This window comes from Stenella coeruleoalba, assembly GCF_951394435.1.
Source record: "Stenella coeruleoalba genome assembly, chromosome: 20".
NCBI classification, from domain to species: Eukaryota; Metazoa; Chordata; class Mammalia; order Artiodactyla; family Delphinidae; genus Stenella; species Stenella coeruleoalba.
The window spans coordinates 25,062,005-25,081,461 of NC_137166.1; the positions used below are offsets into that span (position 1 = coordinate 25,062,005).

General features: G+C 37.4%; 1 protein-coding gene across 6 annotated transcripts in view; it reads right to left on the minus strand.

The window, feature by feature from the left end:
- The window catches only part of LOC307178258 (uncharacterized protein), a 1,492,981-nt gene that overhangs the window by 44,015 nt on the left and 1,429,509 nt on the right, over window positions 1-19,457 (minus strand). For all 6 annotated transcript variants that reach the window (XR_013825157.1, XR_013825158.1, XR_013825159.1 and 3 more), the window contains one exon: window positions 15,802-15,880. The gene's annotated coding sequence lies outside the window, so the exon portion shown is untranslated. The remainder of the gene's footprint in view (window positions 1-15,801; window positions 15,881-19,457) is intronic.

Below are 19,457 nucleotides of genomic sequence, written 5' to 3' on the forward strand. Positions count from 1 at the left end.
GAAGAGAATGATTATCCATAAATAAATAAAATCAAAGAGAAACCAATGGGTCACAAATAAGGCATACTATCAAGAGTAGTATATATCATAAAGGTAAAAAGTGACCTGCCCGGATGAGGCAAAGAAACGAACATGTCTTAGCTACCAAGGATTGTGCTACTTGCTTCAAAATTTAACCCCCATAGTCTCCCTATGAGATATTCATTAACATCTTCAATTTTCAAATAATGATATTGAGGCCTGAGAAGTTAAGTAATATATAGTCTCAAGCAACCACAAAATTTGGGAGAAATGCATAAATTAGACCTTCTTTAGTTTTGTTTTTCTGTCTACCTAGCACCTCAGGCCTAATTTGATTAAACTCCACTCACCCACCCAAGGTCACCACTGCCAGTTAACCAGATATTTAGGTATCAATCTCATATATCGTGGACAACTGTTACATTAAACTCAAAGTGCATAACTCATATGTTTTACAGTTGAAGGTCCCTAATGGGTTTGTACATCACCACTAGTTTATGTGATATAATTCATGTGAAGTGTCATAAATATAAGTGGCATATATGACATTCAGGTACAGTTTATATGTAGTTCTAAATCACTGCACATGTAGCAAAGTTAATTATTGGAAATAAACATGCTGGGGGTATATTATACCCACAGTCATCATGCTGGGCTCTTGCAATGGAGAGAAACCTTCTCCAGTGGCCCCTCTGTGACTCTGGTTTATTACCTCAATGATTTTGTTGCTTGTTGTAACCCAATATGTGTGTTAGTATACCTTAAGGAATAGGTTGTCGTCCGATTTATTAGTTGGAGTACCTTACATCTTTCAATGGTAGGGAAAATTTTATACTGACAATATCCAGAGTTTTTATTGAAGTTATATTAGTCCTATCTATCAGAGAGATGCTAGAAAATCTATAACTCTCACCAAGATGATGCCCATGTGAGCAATTCAGTTTATGAAGTGCAATCTTCTAAGGCAGGCTTAGGGCCCTGTGATTCATTTTTCAAGCTACGTGATGTTTAATGATTTTGTCAAAATAAAAACTAATACACAGTTCTATGTTCATCATCAAATTATGCCATTCAATTTACAGTTTAAATCTATGAAAAATGACTTCCAGATATGGAAGTCTGAGAGCTGGGAAATAGCTCCAGTCTATGTAATTCTCCATCCTCTATTGACACAGATATTTGTAGTGGGTGAGAAGTTATTTGGCTTATTATTACACTGGGAATTTTTCAAAACAGAGTAATGACATTGTTTCATTATGTCAAACACGTAGATATCTACCTAGGGTATACTGTTGGGCCAAAAAAATGATCATTAGAAAAATGAAACTATATAAAACAAGAGGGGAAAGTGCTGAAAGGTCCTTATCACCTTGTTTAAATCAATCTTAAATCCCATTTTCCAAACTGTTAAACCGTAATTCCCAAACACATTCATTTTTCTTAACCATCATAGTCAGTATATCAAGGAACATTTTTGCAAGTTATTTGCCTGTGTGTGTGTGTTCGTGTGTGTTTGGTGTGAGTGCATACACACGTGGGCATTTTAGAAGGCTGAATATAATTCATATTCTGTTTTCATCTTCTTGTTAGATGTTGTTTTATTAAGAATTAGATATTATTAAACAGGGTCAAGAAAGGTAAACCTTTAGTCATTAAAAAAAAAAAAGAAGAAAAATAATATAGTTCCCTTTTTGGAGAATATGATTTCTCCAAATGAAGTTTATGTTGGTTATTCAGACAGCGGAAAACAGTCCTTTTTAAAACAGCCCATTGTGTTTTCACATTTCAGGTGATGAATAGCAACTTTACTTTTCCTGGTTAATTTTCTGAGATTCCTTTATTTCCTCTGCCCACAGGGTGAAGTATTTAATATTTGCCAATTATCCTTCCAAGATCGTTTTATGTTGGTCTTTTTTGCGTACCACTCTGAGAAATGCAGGGGTTTAGACCTACTATGTAACCCCCTACAGGTATTAAACAAGGTTCAGTTGAAAGGCATTGGAACATGTGTTGAGATGCCTCCTGACCACGCATGAAGACATTTTTATTTCAATATTCTGAGAAAGCAAAAAAAGCACAGAATGATTCACCAACTAGCCCAGGGTCTCATAGTTAATTAGTTGGGAGATTAAATTCATACTCAGCTTGTCAGATTCAAAAGCCTATGTTCATTATGTAATATCCCACAGCCCCTGGAAGTTGCAGAATTCCAACCGTAATGGGGTAAAATCGCAGACACGTCAGATTTAGCATTTGTCGTCAGAATGTTCAGCACAAAAAAATCAATCCCCCTCTGCATGCAAGACCCTGCCATTAATCATTTTGCCTTTTTCTCACACCCACAGCACATGACTCAAAAAAGAAGGCTAACACGAGGATGAAATTTACACTTTCAATAATAGGTCTGGATTGTGTAGAACAGATTCACCTCTAATGCTATCCTAATCAAAACTTTTTTTTTTTTACATATTTATTGGAGTATAATTGCTCCACAATGGTGTGTTAGTTTCTGCTTTATACTAATCAAAACTTTTATTACCAGTAACTAGTCAGAGTTTATCTAGAGAAAGCAGATAAGTATTAAAAGTTGAATCTTAGGGGACTTCCCTGGCAGTCCAGTGGTTAAGACTCCGTGCTTCAACTGCAAGGGACAGTGTGGGAAAAAAAAAAAAGAATCTTAGGATCTTTGTCATCAATAGTGTGGCTTAGGTGAAATGAAATGTTGGGGACTCTGGGATATAAAAGCTGCAACACAAACAAATTAACAGGTCAGCGGCTTTCATAATGGAAGTGCTAATGGAAAAAAAAAAGTCATCCGTTCAAGTTAAAAACTACAATAAAGGACATGGAACAAATGGATGCCCAATGCAGGCCAAGGACAACACCAAAGGAGTTTGGTGCGAAAGGGAAAGGCTACAGAATATAAGTCACAACAAAATATTTTTTTCTGCACTAGATCCCACATCCAACGATTTCAGTTCCATGGGTATTAAAAACATACCGCCCTAGGGCTTCCCTGGTGGCGCAGTGGTTGAGAGTCCGCCTGCCCATGCAGGGGACATGGGTTCGTGCCCCGGTCCGGGAAGATCCCACATGCCGTGGAGCGGCTGGGCCCGTAAGCCATGGCCGCTGAGCCTGCACGTCCGGAGCCTGTGCTCCGCAACGGGAGAGGCCATAGCAGTGAGAGGCCCGCGTACCGCAAAAAAAACAAAAACATACCGCCCTAGACTTAGACCATTTCACCAAACGTATAAGTGATACTCAAAATGATTTTAGATGGCGGTTGGATACTAGACCTAAATGCCATCAAATAGCTGAGAAAGTTACATCCTTTTTCTTTCTCTCTCACGTATTCTAATTATATTAATAAAGAAGTCTCCAGTTTTATATTAACATGTGTAACACTTTATTAACACTTGTTAATTTCTCTTACATAGTTTTATAAAGTTTCCTTTTAAGATACGTTTATTTACATTAAAAAGGGAGTCAGTTTAAAGGAAAATAAGTAGAGACATTATGCAGGCATGGTGAAAATCACGGTGGTGTAATATAATTATTTTACTTGAGAAACAGTATACCTCTAGAAGAAATGTTAAAGCATCTGAATCCATTAGCAAAATCTAAGGACTAGTCTGTCTCTGGTCATCTCTGAGATTTGTGGGAGGGACTGACACTGGAGGGCCAAACACAAGGGCCAGTTGAGCCAAGAAATAACAGGTTTGCATTTATACAATTCATGCTCATCCACTGACTAAATAACAGGCCCTGGATATAAAAAATGAATGAGGGGCTTCCCTGGTGGCACAGTGGTTAAGAACCCGCCTGCCAATGCAGGGGACACGGGTTCGAACCCTGGTCCCGGAAGATCCCACATGCCATGGAGCAGCTAAGCCTGTGTGCCACAACTACTGAGCCTGCGTTTTAGAGCCCATGAGCCACAACTACTGAAGCCTGCACGCCTACAGCCCGTGCTTCGCAACAAAAGCAGCCACCACAATGAGAAGCCCGCGCACCGCAATGAAGAGTAGCCCCCGCTCGCCGCGTGCAGCAACAAAGACCCAACTCAGCCAAAAATAAACAAATAAATAAATTTATATAAAAAAAATGAATGAGATTAAATTCCTGACCATCCCTCTGTCCAGCATTGCAGTATGCTTCTTATTTGTTTAGTCTCTCATTGAAATTTTCTGTAGCAAAAACTTTCTAGGGTAGTTCTAACTACTGCAGACAAACGTCTTTCAACCACAGACTGCCTTTCTGTACAGTGAGGTCACTCATAGGATCGCTAATCACTATATAGTATATGCCAGATAAGCATCTCTCTTAGAATCTTCTTCTCTTTCTGATATATTCTCAGTTCCTTCCATCATTTCTCAGTTTCACCTTCATCATCTTGATACCTCATCATTAAACGAATTCCAATTTGCCCATATTTTTAAAGTATTACAGCCAGAACTGAATTCACTATTTCAGGTCTAGCAATATTATTTTATGGATGTTATCAATTGAGCGCTAATACAGAAATGTTCTCTACTTTTGCTTCAGCCCAAGATCGCACTAGCTTTGTGTATTCTATTGATGACTCTGAATGAAATTATTGTTACTTGTTTTCTTAAAAGTGTGGATACTGAATGCATCTTAAGTAATTATTTTTTAAGCTTATGAGTTATGTAATTAGAAAACTAACAAAAGACTACCCCCACCAACAAACACACATTCTTTACCAATTTCCTCTAAATTTCTCAGGTAATATACATAAAGATAACAAAAAAGGGGGCCACACAGATAGCAGAATATTAGATTTCTTGGTTATATGCCTCTTTATTTTTCATAAGAATTTTTCTGAAGACCTCATACCGCATGAGAGAGAGATTTCTTTCTTGTTACACCAATTCCTTCCTCTTCCAACATACCTCATCACTCACATGTATGTGAAAATGCCCTTTTTGTTACTGGTGGGGTGGAGGAGAGGGAGTAAAACTGGCAGAGAAATCACTTGTTGATGCAGCGTTTACCCTTTGTCATGATATAGTTCTCCAATACTGTCAGTGGCAGGACTGCAGATTAGCTCCTAAACCTTGAAAAGAACAGACATCTAACCTTCTACCCAACAGAGGAAGACAACACTCCTTTTTCAGCTATACCTTTATTTACAAAGGACTGTGATGTGGGTGCTAGTCCTGGATGGCAGTGTCTTTATCCCAGAGAGTCTGCTCGATTAGCAGAGAGAAAAAAAAAAAAAAAAAAAAAAAAAATATATATATATATATATATATATTTTTTTTTTTTTTTTTTTAATGTAGATAAGGGGACATTCACAGACATTCTGCCTCCAGGTACTATGACCAAGATGAGGCCAGTCCTTCTCCAACTTGAATTTGCATACAAATCACCAGAGGATCTTGTTAAAATGCAGATGTGGACTTCCTGCTTCTGGGGTGAGACCCCAGAGTCTACATTCCTAACAAACTTGTTTTAGGAAAAGCCATGATACTGGTCCAGAGACCATGTGATTGTTAAGGGATTAAGAGAAACCTGGCAGATTAGAAGTTTCCTACATTTGTTTCCAATGCTATTTTTTTTATTAGACTACCTTAGATTTCATTTACCCAATAAATACGTATGGAGTATCTGCAATGTTCCAGGCCCTGCTTTAGTCGAGGGGCATTCAGTAGTAATATTTTCCCCAGTGCCCTTTACGTGTAGGTTCAAAATGTAGGTCTCTCCTTTAAGACCTCATTGCAGTGGGGCAAGCATTTCTAATACAGCTTTGACATTAAGGTTAAGAACAAGGACCTTGAGAATTAGAAAGACTTAATCTGAAAGCTGGCTCTGTCACTTCATTCACTTGCCACCTTGGGTAGATTAATGAAATTCTGAGCCTCAGTTTTCTCATCTATGATGAATTAAAAGAGGAATTAAAAGATATAATATTTTAAAGCATTAGTAGTATCTGATATGAGTAATATATTTTTTAAAAATTCCAATTATTATTATTATTGTTCCAGTTGTGGTATTCACTGGGCCGTAGAGTAAAGCAGAACCTGCAGGCACAGACATACTTAGATGTAATCCTTGAGGGGCTATAGGGCTGAGGGGGGTGCTAACAAATAACAGTGTTGGAGGATCCTGAAAATAGGTCCTTAGAGGTATTCACTTCCCCATTCCAGAGATCTTCGTGTGCATGAAAATTGTTTTTTCTGTAATGACAAAAATGCCTATACCTGAACTGGAGCCACTTGTGCAGACAAGTCTACATTCCATACAAGCAAAGGAAAGAGACATGTAGGAAGGAGTCGAGAAGGATACCAAATCATCCAAAGAGATTTCACAGAGTGTATAGCTCCAGGGATACAGGGGACTTTCTATACTGGGGGTAAAATACTGTGGGGAGTGGAAACCTCAAAGGGCAAAGGATAGTCCTACTAGCAGAAGGCAGAATTAGAAAGAGGGAGGGAGAGAGGTGGAAGGAACACTGTCACTAGAACTGGGGGAAAAGGGACTTGGATATCAACTTCTAGCAATACTCCAGTTGCTGACCTACCAAGTCACCAGTTTGAAGATCCTGAAAGTTTTCCTTAATTGAGGAAAATTGATGAAAGGAGAGTGATGAGAGTCATTCTGCGGTGGAATGAATGGTGAAAGAAATCTAAGCTGCAGTGCTCAACACTTATGCAAATTGACCACTTGAATAAGGAAGCACCTCGTTCTGTGCCAAGCTGCTTGTTTGCATGAAACACGTTCATTTTAAGGGTTATTAAAATGCCACGGTGTTTAGATTGTAGGCTAGAGAAATATGTAGTTAGACCAGAGCATGGGGGGGAAAAAAAAATTAAGAACATGTGTCAAAAGACATATCCATTTATTATTTCTGAGGGCAGTTAGAAATCACAGTCTGGGGACAAGAACTGTGATAATTTTATATAATTCTGAAATACCTGTCACTTCGTCATATTATAGTTTTGACAGTATCTATAATACTTTCCCTTATTAATCAGAGAGAGAGGGAGGGAGGGAGGGAGAGGGGAAGGAAGGAAGGAAGGAAGGAAGGAAGGAAGGAAGGAAGGAAGGAAGGAAGGAAGGAAGGAAGGAAGGAAGGAAAGAGAAAAAGATACATAAGCTTGTCTGTCTAGATGACCACAGGAAAGAAGAGGTAAGAGACTGTATTCTGATCTGATGCCAAGTTTGGAAGGGCAGGAAAAGATGATGCAAGAGTGAATGACCAAAGGACACATAAGTAAGCTTGGAAAAAAATTAAGTCAGGTTAAACACCTGCGGCAGTAGGAAGAAAACTAGAAGCTGTATTAGACTTGATAAAGGTGCTTAGCTGGAGAGAGGCTCTGTTGTTTTGAAATCTCCTGCTTCTGCAGAGCTGAAAACCCTTCTTGAGGAGCTTGACGGACAAAAGATCAGCAAGAAGGCCAAGCATTATTGACAGCAGCAATTAGAGACCCATAAGCTAGACTAGGAAAAACCTCAATTCGTAAGGAGAATGAACTTCTGCTCTTGTCTTCATTTGCCTTTCTGATCTTACAGTGGAGTACAAGCGTATGAAGGACTTTAAGAGACTGTGGCCACATGGTGAAATGTCAGAGCGCTTGGCAACTGTCAGCCTCCTTGAAGGGTATTTCTCCCCTAGGCTCATTAATCTTACCACGACAATATCTTGTGTAAACGGGCATTTTGGAAACTTCCCCATTACTGCTTTCTGATAATCACCCAAAGTGAATTAGTGTTCCCTACTGTGACTTTCCCGTGCCTTTTCTTGTAACCAGCTATGACTGCACCGACATTAAATGGGTGGAAAAATGGAAAAGGTGATTTTGCAATTTTTATTTTTTGACTCTTCTGAAAATGTCATGTCCTCAGTTGGAAACTTTGAGAGGTCCTTTTACTTCCTGTCTCAGCATAATAAACCACGTCTATCTTTTTTCATGGTTTCATTTGGGCTGGGTCCAAATTAAAGTGGAGGGAGAGGCACTGCTTTCACAGTAAATTGAGGTCCAGGGAAGACATATGAGTTGAATAAATGAGGTGCAGTAAAGACATGTAATGTGATTAATATAATGCACTTGAACGCACTGTTTTAAGAATTCCCATTCCTGTTTTTTATTTTTTTGGCTTTTATGGTCTACATTTTAAAAGCACCACCAAAGAAAATGTCATCCTCATTATAAAGAAGAAAGGGGTAATCTGGAGGAAATGTCTGAAATGCAGTTACATTACTGTATAAACAACACTTGTCATCACTACTCTTAAAAATTTTATTTCTGAACTTCAGGCACATTCTGTCTCTGTGAAAGAAAAAATTACAGAAAAAGTGACCTGGTAGTTTACCTAGTGTCTATGGTCACATCCAATGGGAACGGAACACCCAAATCAGAAACAACTTGTGCCGTCAGGAATTTAGTTTAGATTGACTGAACAGTCCAACTTCCTTTTCTTATCTCCTTGCCTTCCTCAATGATAGACACAGGCTCAAGATTTTTCAAATCTCTTATACCTGTAAATTAATCGCCATATGTTCTATCAAATTAAAATATGGTAATAATTATGGTTTCTAGAGGAGACAGTGGGAAGTATTAGTCACACACATTTTGCATTATGCTCTAGAACCGGCGCACCTCTTTAACCTTTGTTTTGCATTTTATCCTCTCCTCAGTGGAAATCAACAGCGGAATCCCATTGCGCAGGTAAGAAAAATGGAATCGCTTAAGGCCAAACAGCTACTATGTAAAGAAGCTGAAATTCAGAAGGATAACTTGTCCAGTGAGCTAAAAGTTGTCTCCTGCGTTATCTGGGTCATTCTTCAAAAGAAGTGTCATAAAGAAGGTACTTGAAGAAACTCATTCTACAGATGAGAAGCAAAAACACCACAGTGACAACAAAGTAATTGGTTCATTCAACTAATAATATTTAAAGGAGATTTAAATTTAATTTGGTTTCATTTTAAGTCTTAGGTTCTTCCCTCTATAACATGGGGAGAGATGAGTATATTCCCCTTCAATGCATTGAGGATTGGTAAAACAAACAAACAAACAAACCATAAAGGAGCACAATATAGTGGCTAAACATGCCAATAATGGAATCAGATCTCCACAGAAAAAATGCCAGTTCCCCGACAGCTTGTCCTTGGGGCAGTTTGCTTAATTTGTCTATGTCAGCATTCTTGCCTATACAATGGAACTGCAGATAGATATCCTCTTATAAACAACCAATAACATACTGCATGCAAGCACTTGACACAGTGTCTGGTGCATAGGGTACAGTCAATAAAAATTTGCTATGAGATGCATGATAATAATTATTCTTTCTATTTTCCCTTCAGCATAGTCTAGAATCTAGTACTATTTAGGATTTAAGTCAGTACCATGATTCAACACACCCCTCCTCTGAAGGGCAACATACCAGCCGTACTGTAACCCTAGGATGTTTCCACTAATGTATTATCCAATGCCTTGGAGAGACATGACTGAATCATGTTTGCTGAGAGAAGTCCGTGTACCAAGCACAGACACATTTACCAAAAAGGGAATGAAGCTTGTATTTTAGGGCTCTTCATCTGCATGTGCCCATTATCTACAGAGAGGGCAGGGCAGTAGTCACATAGTCATACTTTTATAAAATTTACAAAGTAGGACATTTTAACCTCAATTAGTCACCTTTGCATTCATAATTTTATATTCTTTATCTTAAAGAAGGCTTCACTCATATGATGAAAACTTCAAGACCTACAAAACATACATCTCTTCTAGAATACCTCCCATATATATAGAAATTAGGCTAAGACCATTGTTTCTTTCCTTCCCAATCCCCACCATTGTCTCACTTCTCCCTTGGATTAGAGTTGAGGTGCCCTGTGGATATTTTGGGGATCCAGCTAACTAGAAACTGTGCTGGGGGACTATGTAGATTTAGCAGAATATGCTTCTGTGGTTCAGTTGCTCTGTGTGTGGTAGTTATTCCTAGCTGTCTCAGTAAAGGGATTTCCAAAGGTTTATACCACTGATAGGCGGTATCATGATGTAAATGCATGCTATAGCCCCCAGCACCAGCATGTGATAAAGGAGGAAAAGAAAAGATTTGGAATTTAAAGCTTGGCGGAATATTCCTCCAACCAACACACGTGCAACTTTTTAAAAAATGGATTTAGTTCTACTGAAGCCTAGTCAAACCATAGTTTTTACCTTATCAAGAATATACTTTGTAATTCAAGAAAAGTGAATAAAAAGAAACAATCCCTGCTAGAAGACTGAAATTAACATTCGATTCACTCTATAAAACGTAATACTCTAAAACCACCATAAGATTGCAGCCAAATAATTTAGGGAACAAAAAGTATTATGGAAGTGTTTCAAGAAGTTAATTAATTAAAAAATATGTTATTCTTCTGCATTATGTGGTATTTGTAATCTTTTTTCAATTTATAATCTGTTGTGACTTCTTTCTTTCTTTTTTTTTTTTTTGCGGTACGCGGGCCTCTCATTGCTGTGGCCTCTCCCATTGCAGAGCACAGGCTCTGGATGTGCAGGCTCAGCGGCCATGGCTCACGGGCCCAGCTGCTTTGCGGCATGTGGTATCCTCCCGGACCGGGGCACGAACCCGTGTCCCCTGCATCAGCAGGCAGACTCTCAACCACTGTGCCACCAGGGAAGCCCTCAATTCTTATTTAATGGCTCAGCCCTGGTTGGTGTCACAAACTGGTTAGAAAGGACAAACACAAGTCTGACTCAAGAAGGGAGAAGAGAGAATCATGAAAGAATGGAGCTGGCTGAGAAGGTCTCCTGGACACAGGGATGCTTCAGGGTGAGTGTAGACGCTCACAAGTGTCCGTGGGCCTTACCACATGAAATTAATCACACATGTGCCTGCTTCCCCATCCACCAGCAGATGAACTGAAATGCTGTGCCCTGGACAGGGGTGGGGTGTTGGGAAGTAGAGTCAGGTATCTCCCTTTCCTGCAGGCTTACCCCTGCAACCAACATCAGATGACCAACCCCCAAAGATCTTTAAACCTCCACATCAGGACATATGTGGTAACTGTACTGGGGGAAGGCAAAAGGCTTTCTCCTGATGACATACAGCCTCTGGTCGATGATCTGCCAGCCTAGAACAAGGACAACCACTATCATGCTCCACCCCAAGAAGTCATGGGACGGATGTGCCCAAACCTGACCCTAAGTGCTCATGCCCATGCTGCTACGGGTTTCAGTAGTCACGGGTGGAAGAAAGAAGAAGGATGGACGGGCCAGGGAACAGGGGGCACATATAAGTGAGATCATACAGTGTTTGTTTTTCTCTGTCTTGTTTCGCTTAGCATAATGTCCTCTGGCTCCATCCATGTTGTCAGGCAGGATTTCTTTCTTTTCTAAGACAGAATGATACACACACACACACATATATATATATATATACACACACACACACACACACACACATACAGATATACATATATATTTTTTTATGTATTTCTCACATTTATGTATCCATTCATCCATTGAAGAACAATTAGGTTATTTCTGTATCTTGGCTCTTGTGAATAATACTGCCCTGAATGTGGGTGTGCAAATATCTCTTCACCATCCTGATTTCCGTCCCTTAGGAAAAATACCCAGAACTGAGATTGCAGGATCATAAAGTCATTCTATTTTTAATTTTTTGAGGAATCTACATACTGTTTTCATAATGGCTGTACTCATTTGCATTCCCACAAGCAGTATACAAGAGTTTCCTATTCCCTACATTCTTACCAACACTAGTTATCTTTTGTCTTTTTGATAATATTCATCCTAACAGTTGTGATGTGATAACTCATTGTGGTTTTGATTTGTACTTCCCTCGTGAGTAGAGATGTTGAGCACTTTTTCATACACGATAGTCATTTGAATTTCTTCTTTTGAAAGTGTCTATTTAATTTCTTTACTCATTTTTTAATCAGGTTATTTGTATTTTTGGTATTCAGTTGTATGAGTTCCTTATATATTTTGGATATGAACCCCTCATTGGATATATGGCTTGCAAATATTTGTTCCCATTTCATAGGTTGCTTTTTCATTTTTTAAAATAAATTTATTTATTTATGGCTGTTTTAGGTCTTCATTGCTGTGCACAAGGTTTTCTCTAGTTGTGGTGAGTGGGGGCTACTCTTCATTGTGGTGCATGGGCTTCTCATTGCGGTGGCTTCTCTTTTTGCAGAGCACGGGCTTTAGGTGCACGGGCTTCAGTAATTGTGGCTCGCTGGCTCTAGAATGCAGGCTCAGTAGTTGTGGTGCACGGGCTTAGTTGCTCCGTGGCATGTGGGATCTTCCTGGGCCAGGGATCGAATCAGCGTCCCCTGCATTGGCAGGCGGATTCTTAACCACTGCACGACCAGGGAAGTCCCTGCCTTTTCATTTTTGTAGATTTGTGTTTTTTTCTGTCAGCAGCTTTTTAGTTTGATATAATCCTACTTGTCCATTTTTACTTTTGTTGCCTATGCTCTAGGTGTCATATCTAAAAAATTATTGCCAAGAATGATGTTAAGAAAAATTTTCCCTGTGTTTTCTTCTAGGAGTTTTGTGCTTTCACATCTTCTGTTTAATTATTTAGTCTATTTTGCATTGATTTTTGTATACGTGTTTGAAAGGTCCAATTTCATTCTTTTGCATATAGATATCTAGTTTTCCTAACACCGTTTGTTGAAGAGACTATCCTTTCCGCATTTTGTGTTTTGGCACCCCTGTTGAAGATCAGCTGACTGATAAGGTGCTGGTTTATTTCTATGTTCTGTATTCTGTAACACTGGTCTATTTATCTGTTTTTATGCCAGTATCATATTTTTTTGAATTTTTATTTTTATTGAAGCACAGTTGATTTACAATGTTGTGTTAGTTTCAGGTGTACAGCAAAGTGATTCAGATATATATATATATGTTTGTCTATATATGTGCGTGTGTGTGTATATATATATATATATATGTACACACACAAATATTCTTTCTCAGATTCTTCTCCCTTAGAGGTTATTACAAAATATTGAGTAGAGTTCCCTGTGCCATACAGTATGTCCTTGCTGGTTATCTATTTTACACATAGAGTGTGTATATGTTAATCCCAAACTCCTAAATTATCCCACCCTCTCCTTGCCCTTTGGTAATCGTAAGTTTGTTTTCTATATATGTGGGCCTATTTCTGTTCTGTACATAAGTTCATTTGTATCATTTTTTTGCTTTTAGATTCCACATATAAGCAATATCATATGATATTTGTCTTTCTCTGTCTGGCTTACTTCACTAGGTCCATCCATGTTGCTGCAAATGGCAAAATTTCATTCTTCTTATGGCTGGGTAATATTCCATTGCATATATATACCACATCTTCTTTATCCATTCATCTGTCAATGGAAATTTAGGTTGCTTCCATGTCTTGGCTACTGTAAATAGTGCTGCAATGAACACTGGGTGCATGTATCTTTTCAAATTATGGTTTTCTACGGATATATCCCCGGGAGTGGGACTGCCGGATCATATGGTAGTTCTACTTTTAGTTTTTTAAGGAATCTCCATACTGTTCTCCATAGTGGCTGTACCAATTTACATTCCCACCAACAGTGTAGGAGGGTTCCTTTTTCTCGTTGCACTCTCTAGTATTTATTGTTTGTAGACTTTTTTTTCTTTTTTTTTTGCGGTACGCGGGCCTCTCACTGTTGTGGGCTCTGCTGTTGCTGAGCACAGGCTCCGGATGCGCAGGCCCAGCGGCCATGGCTCACGGGCCCAGCTGCTCCATGGCATGTGGGATCTTCCCGGACTGGGGCACGAACCCGTGTCCCCTGCATCGGCAGGCGGACTCTCAACCACTGTACCACCAGGGAAGCCCGTTTGTAGAATTTTTGATGATGACCATTTTGACCGGTGTGAGGTGGTACCTCATTATGGTTTTGATTTGCATTTCTCTATTAATTAGCAATGCTGATCATGTGCCTCTTGGCCATCTGTATGTCTTCTTTGGAGAAATGTCTATTTTGGTGTTCTAACATTTTTTGATTGGGTTGTTTGTTTGTTTTCATATTGAGCTGCATGAGCTGTTTGTATATTTTGGAGATTAATCGTTTGTCGGTCACATCATATGCAAATATTTTCCTCCATGCTGTAGGTTGTCTTTTTGTTTTGTTCATGGTTCCTTTGCTGTGAAAAATCTTTTAAGTTTAATTAGGTCCCATTTGTTTATTTTTGTTTTTATTTCCATTATTCTGGGAGATGGATCTAAAAATATATTGCTGAGATTTATGACAAAGTGTATTCTGCCTGTTTTTTCCTCTAGGAGCTTTATAGTATCTGATCTTACATTTAGGTCTTTAATCCATTTTGAGTTTAGTTTTGTGTATGGTGTTAGAGAATGTTCTACTTTAATTATTTTACATGTAGCTGTCCAGTTTTCCCAGCATCATTTATTCAACACTCATTTATGATTAAAAAACCCCCAACTCTCCAGCAAGTGGGCATAGAGGGAACATACCTCAACATAATAAAGACCATGAAAGACAAACTCATAGCTAACATCATATGCAACAGTGAAAAGCTGAAAGCATTTCCTCTAAGATCAGAAACAAGACACTCTCACCACTTTTATCCAACATAGTTTTGAAAGTTCTAGTCACAGCAATCAGAGAAAAGAAATAAAAGAAATCCAGGAAAAGAAGAAGTAAAACTATCACTGTTTGCAGATGATGTGATACTACACATAGAAAATTCTAAAGGCACTACCAGAAAACTACTAGAGCTCATCAATGGATTCAGTAAAGTTGCAGGATACAAAATTAATACACAAAAATCTGTTGCATTCCTATACACTAACAACAAAATATCAGAAAGAGAAATTAAGGAAACAATTCCATTTACCATCACAACAAAAAGAATAAAATAACTAGGAACACACCTACCTAAGGAGGCAAAGCCCTGTAGTATGAAAACAATAAGATGCTCATGAAAGAAATCAAAGATGACACAAACAAATGGAAATATACCATGTTCTTGGATTGGAAGAATCAATATTGTCAAAATGACTATACTACTCAAGACAGTCTACAGATTCAGTGCAATCTCTATCAAATTACCAATGGAATTTTTCATAGAACTAGAACAAAAAAAATTAAATTTGTATGGAAACACAAAAGAACCCGAATAGCCAAAGCAATCTTGAGAAAGAAAAACGGAGCTGAAGGAGTCAAGCCCCCTGACTTCAGACTGTACAACAAAGCTGAAGTCATCAAAACAGTATGGTACTGGCACAAAAATAGAAATATAGATCAATAGAATAGGATAGATAGCCCAGAAATAAACCCATGCACCTATGCTCAATCAATCTATGACAAAGAAGGCAAGAATATACAATGGAGTATCATACTGTTTTGATTACTGTAGTTTGTAATATAGTTTGAAGTCAGTAAGTGTGGTACCTCTAGCTTTGTTCTTCTTAATCAAGGTTGCTTTGGCTATTTGGGGCCTTTCGTAGCTACATATCAGTTTTAGGGTTCTTTTTTTCTCTTTATGTAAAAATTCAATAAAGCTTTCTTTTTAAAAAGAGAAATGTAACTTTAAAATAAACTACAACAAAAACCTGTATGAATATGTTGTTTGCTTTGCTTGAACATTGTCCTTGACTTCTAGTCACCACAGCTTAAACAAAGATGCTTCTTGTTCAAGTGTCTGATTCTTGTTTTAGCCTTAATTCCTCCTATTTCTCTTCTTACTATAACACTCTACGTTCAAGCAATTAACAATGTTTATAGGTGCCTAAACTTACCTTGTCATTTCATGTTGGTTTCAAATCTTTATTCATGATGCTCCTCATCCATTCAATGTTCTTCTTCCCTTTTGTACACCTAAAAAACAAGGATATAGTCAAAGTCAATCTCAGTAGTCAACTGCTCTGGAAATAGACTTCCTATCCCCAAGAAACATTATGTTCTTTTTACTCCATAATAACAGTATATTTATGTATGTTTTGAACTCATTGCTTTTATTGCCTCTATTTGACATACCAGTCTTTTCCACTATATTAAAATCTTCTTAGGGCATGAACCACATATACTTTGTGTTTATAGGGCTAACATTGAGCTCAATCCATTGTAGGTACAAATTTCGTCCTAAATTACTTATGCTCTGTCAATAGAATACGGTTTAGCAGTTAAATCCCTCTGTCTGAAAGGCCAGATAACTCACTGTAAAATAGTTTTTTCAAACTCGATACAAATGCATCAGACAGGCCATATTTTTAACAGTTGAACAGAGAAACAAAAAAAGAAATGTCTCTGCCTGTAGGCCATTTTGATGTTGGAATCTTCTTGCCAGCAAAGTTCCCAATTAATGTTCAAGAAAAGCTATTTGTTTTGGACCATCATGTCAATGATATGTTTTCTTTTGGAAAAGAATAGCATTTGACTCTACAGAGATAGAAGCAGACAGACAGAAGACAATAAAATAAAAAAAATAGTTTTCTTTTTTCTGTTCCGTTTCTAATATGAAATATATATCAAGGTTAGTTTTTGAGATCTGCTTGCTTTCCTATGTAGTTATTATGCCCATTAAGCATCCATGAAAACAAACAAAATGAACAACCAAAATATTGCAGAGGAAAGGATAAACTCAAGAACCTAGCAAACATACATTATTTAAATAATATACTTTATATACAACATCTATACTATTATGAATCTGATATTTTATAAATACGAATATAAAAATTGATCAATATAAATATCTAAATGTGTGTGCTTCCATTGTGACAGGCACCAGGCCAATTAGTTTGCATACAAAAGCTCATTTATGTCTCACAACAATCTTGTAAGGTCAACATTATTATTTCACAAATGTGAAAATTCAAGCTCAGAGAGAGATTAAATGATTTAAATCTTGATTTTATTGATTTTAAAACCTGTGTTCTTGTTCTACTAAATAACAACCACCACAAAAATAATATCAAAAAACAATCATAAAGCACAACAGCAATCAGTACTGTAACTTGAAAAGCTTCTTATACTTATTGAATTCTCATCATATACTCATTCTTAGTGCTACAGATATACAGTTTAAAGTTCTCACCTCTACCCTGTAAACTTGTTATCCCCCTTTGACAAAAGATAAGAGAACATCGGCACAATGACCAAGGGTTATACTGCTTTTACATTTTGGAACTAGGGTTGTAAGCTAGGCAGTCTCCCTGAAGAACTCTAGTTCCTAATATGTTACGTTTCAGAATCATTTGTATGTGTAGTAGTATGTTTGTGATATCTATAAGCTTACATATACCCAGGTAAACATCAATTAACAGTTAAATTTAAACATGTTATAGACAATGTGCTAAAGAAATGTTAGCAGGACTGAACATCAATCCTAAGAAGTTTCACTACATCTCTCTAGCAATCTTCCAATGCCATAACTCCAATGCCATAGCTCTTTGAAAGTGAGAGACTCAACAAATCTATAGCAAGTCTACTTGCAATGAGGTTACATGGATTCCCTTACCTTTTAAAATAAGACCTTACTTGGCACACTGTCAGTACATACATGGATGTAGTTGAATGGATGTGTGGAGAGAGTAGGAAGGTAGGTGTTAGAGCTGGGTTTCTGCTAGATTTAATGTACTAGGCACTCTATATGTAATGTGGTTTTATTTCTTGAATACTATACAATGAATTAGGAATTCATATTCCCATTTTAAAGATAAGGAGCCCAATTCTTGGTAAGGTCAATTAACTTCCAGTATCAGTCAGCTATTGAGTTCTACAGATTAAAAAAACAACAGAAATATATAACTCTAATATTTTTGCTTATAACTGCTAGGTTGTATTATTCATCTTTCTTCCTATGTGTCTGATACATGAGGATCATTTGTTCACGTGAAGGCACCCAAGAATACTATTGGTCCAAAACACAAAGTTAGGAAGAGAGAGTTTATTATACCCACATCTTTTTTTCCAAGATGATTTTTATTTGTACCTTAGATAAGAGAAAACCACAGGAGAGTTTCCCAGTGTTGACTGTGCCTTTAGAATCAGAACTATTCATTTGGGGATTATTAACAACATTCTATTTTTATTTCTATATCTGTGTGGGTCAAGATGTGGCTGTAATTTTGATGTTAAGGTAAATGATGTCTCCCTTGAAAAAGATCCAACCTGGCATTTGATATACTAAGTTGGACACAATCATTTCATTGAAGATATATTGTCCTGTTGATAATTATCATTAGTCTCCTAATGGAAGGTCTCTGTGGGAAAAAGGATGATGCCAACTAGTAGTTGAGGAATAAAATTTAGAGAGAATAAGTCATTGACTTGGTTAAAGCAGTGGCATGGAACAAAAGCTATATATTTAGGAGAGATTTGGGGTTTTATGAAGAACTTTTTCCCCCCATGTTTGAAAGAGACATTATGTATAGTTATTATCTCTTCATTTGTTTTCCTTTTCCTGCTCAAAGTGGTTTAAAAAGTAAATCTCTTTTTTTCTCTCTCTTTGTGGGTGTACACACACACACACACACACACACACACACACACACATACACACACACACAACACTGGAGCCATTATTAAAATGTAACTTTTATAAAAACTTCAATTGTTCTTCACATAGTTTGCTTTTCTTTCACAAATAGTGATCCACTGAAGGGAAGACTACGGAATCATACAATACTATTTACTCCTTTAACGAAATAGCTCAAGGCCATCAAACATTCCTGTTTGACTTTTATTTTTTGTTGTTTTGATTCTTATGTCATATTCTTTTTTTTGTTTTTAGCTTTTTCTAGTTTGCTGGTCTGTTTCCTTCCCATCAGCCATCGTCCCTCATCATTAAATATATGACAGAGTCTACTAGTGTTCTCGCTAATAAGGTCTAGGCTTGGAAATCAGAAAATCAAATCTGTCCTTTTAACCTATTGAAGGGATACTTATTGGATAGTTACTATGTGTCAATATACAGGAGACATAATGTGGAACTAAAAGCAAATGAAGTAGTATCTACCTTTATAGAATGAGAGTCTCATCTGAGTGGCAATCGATAAGAGAGAGTTACATAAAGGAATGATAGTTATGATAAGTAGAAAGGAGAACGATGCTATAAATATATATGGTAGGAGAAATTGCCCTAGCTATGGAATTGTTTCTGAAGAAATAGTTTTTATTAACGTGAGGATTTATACACTGGTCATACATAATGATCATAATTTTGAAGGTCTATTTCCAATACTTGGTCCACAAAAGTGAGAAGTAGAGAACAGATTACCTCTTTTGTACCATCCGTCTACGGCCTACTGCTCAGCACCACGACAATGGCTCAGCTTCTTTTTGTTTCCATATCTATTCCCAGCCTTTATACCATTACATATTGACAAAGATATACTCCATAATTTAAATTCTGTATTTGGTTGATAAGAATTATTTTGCTTTCTTTGGATAT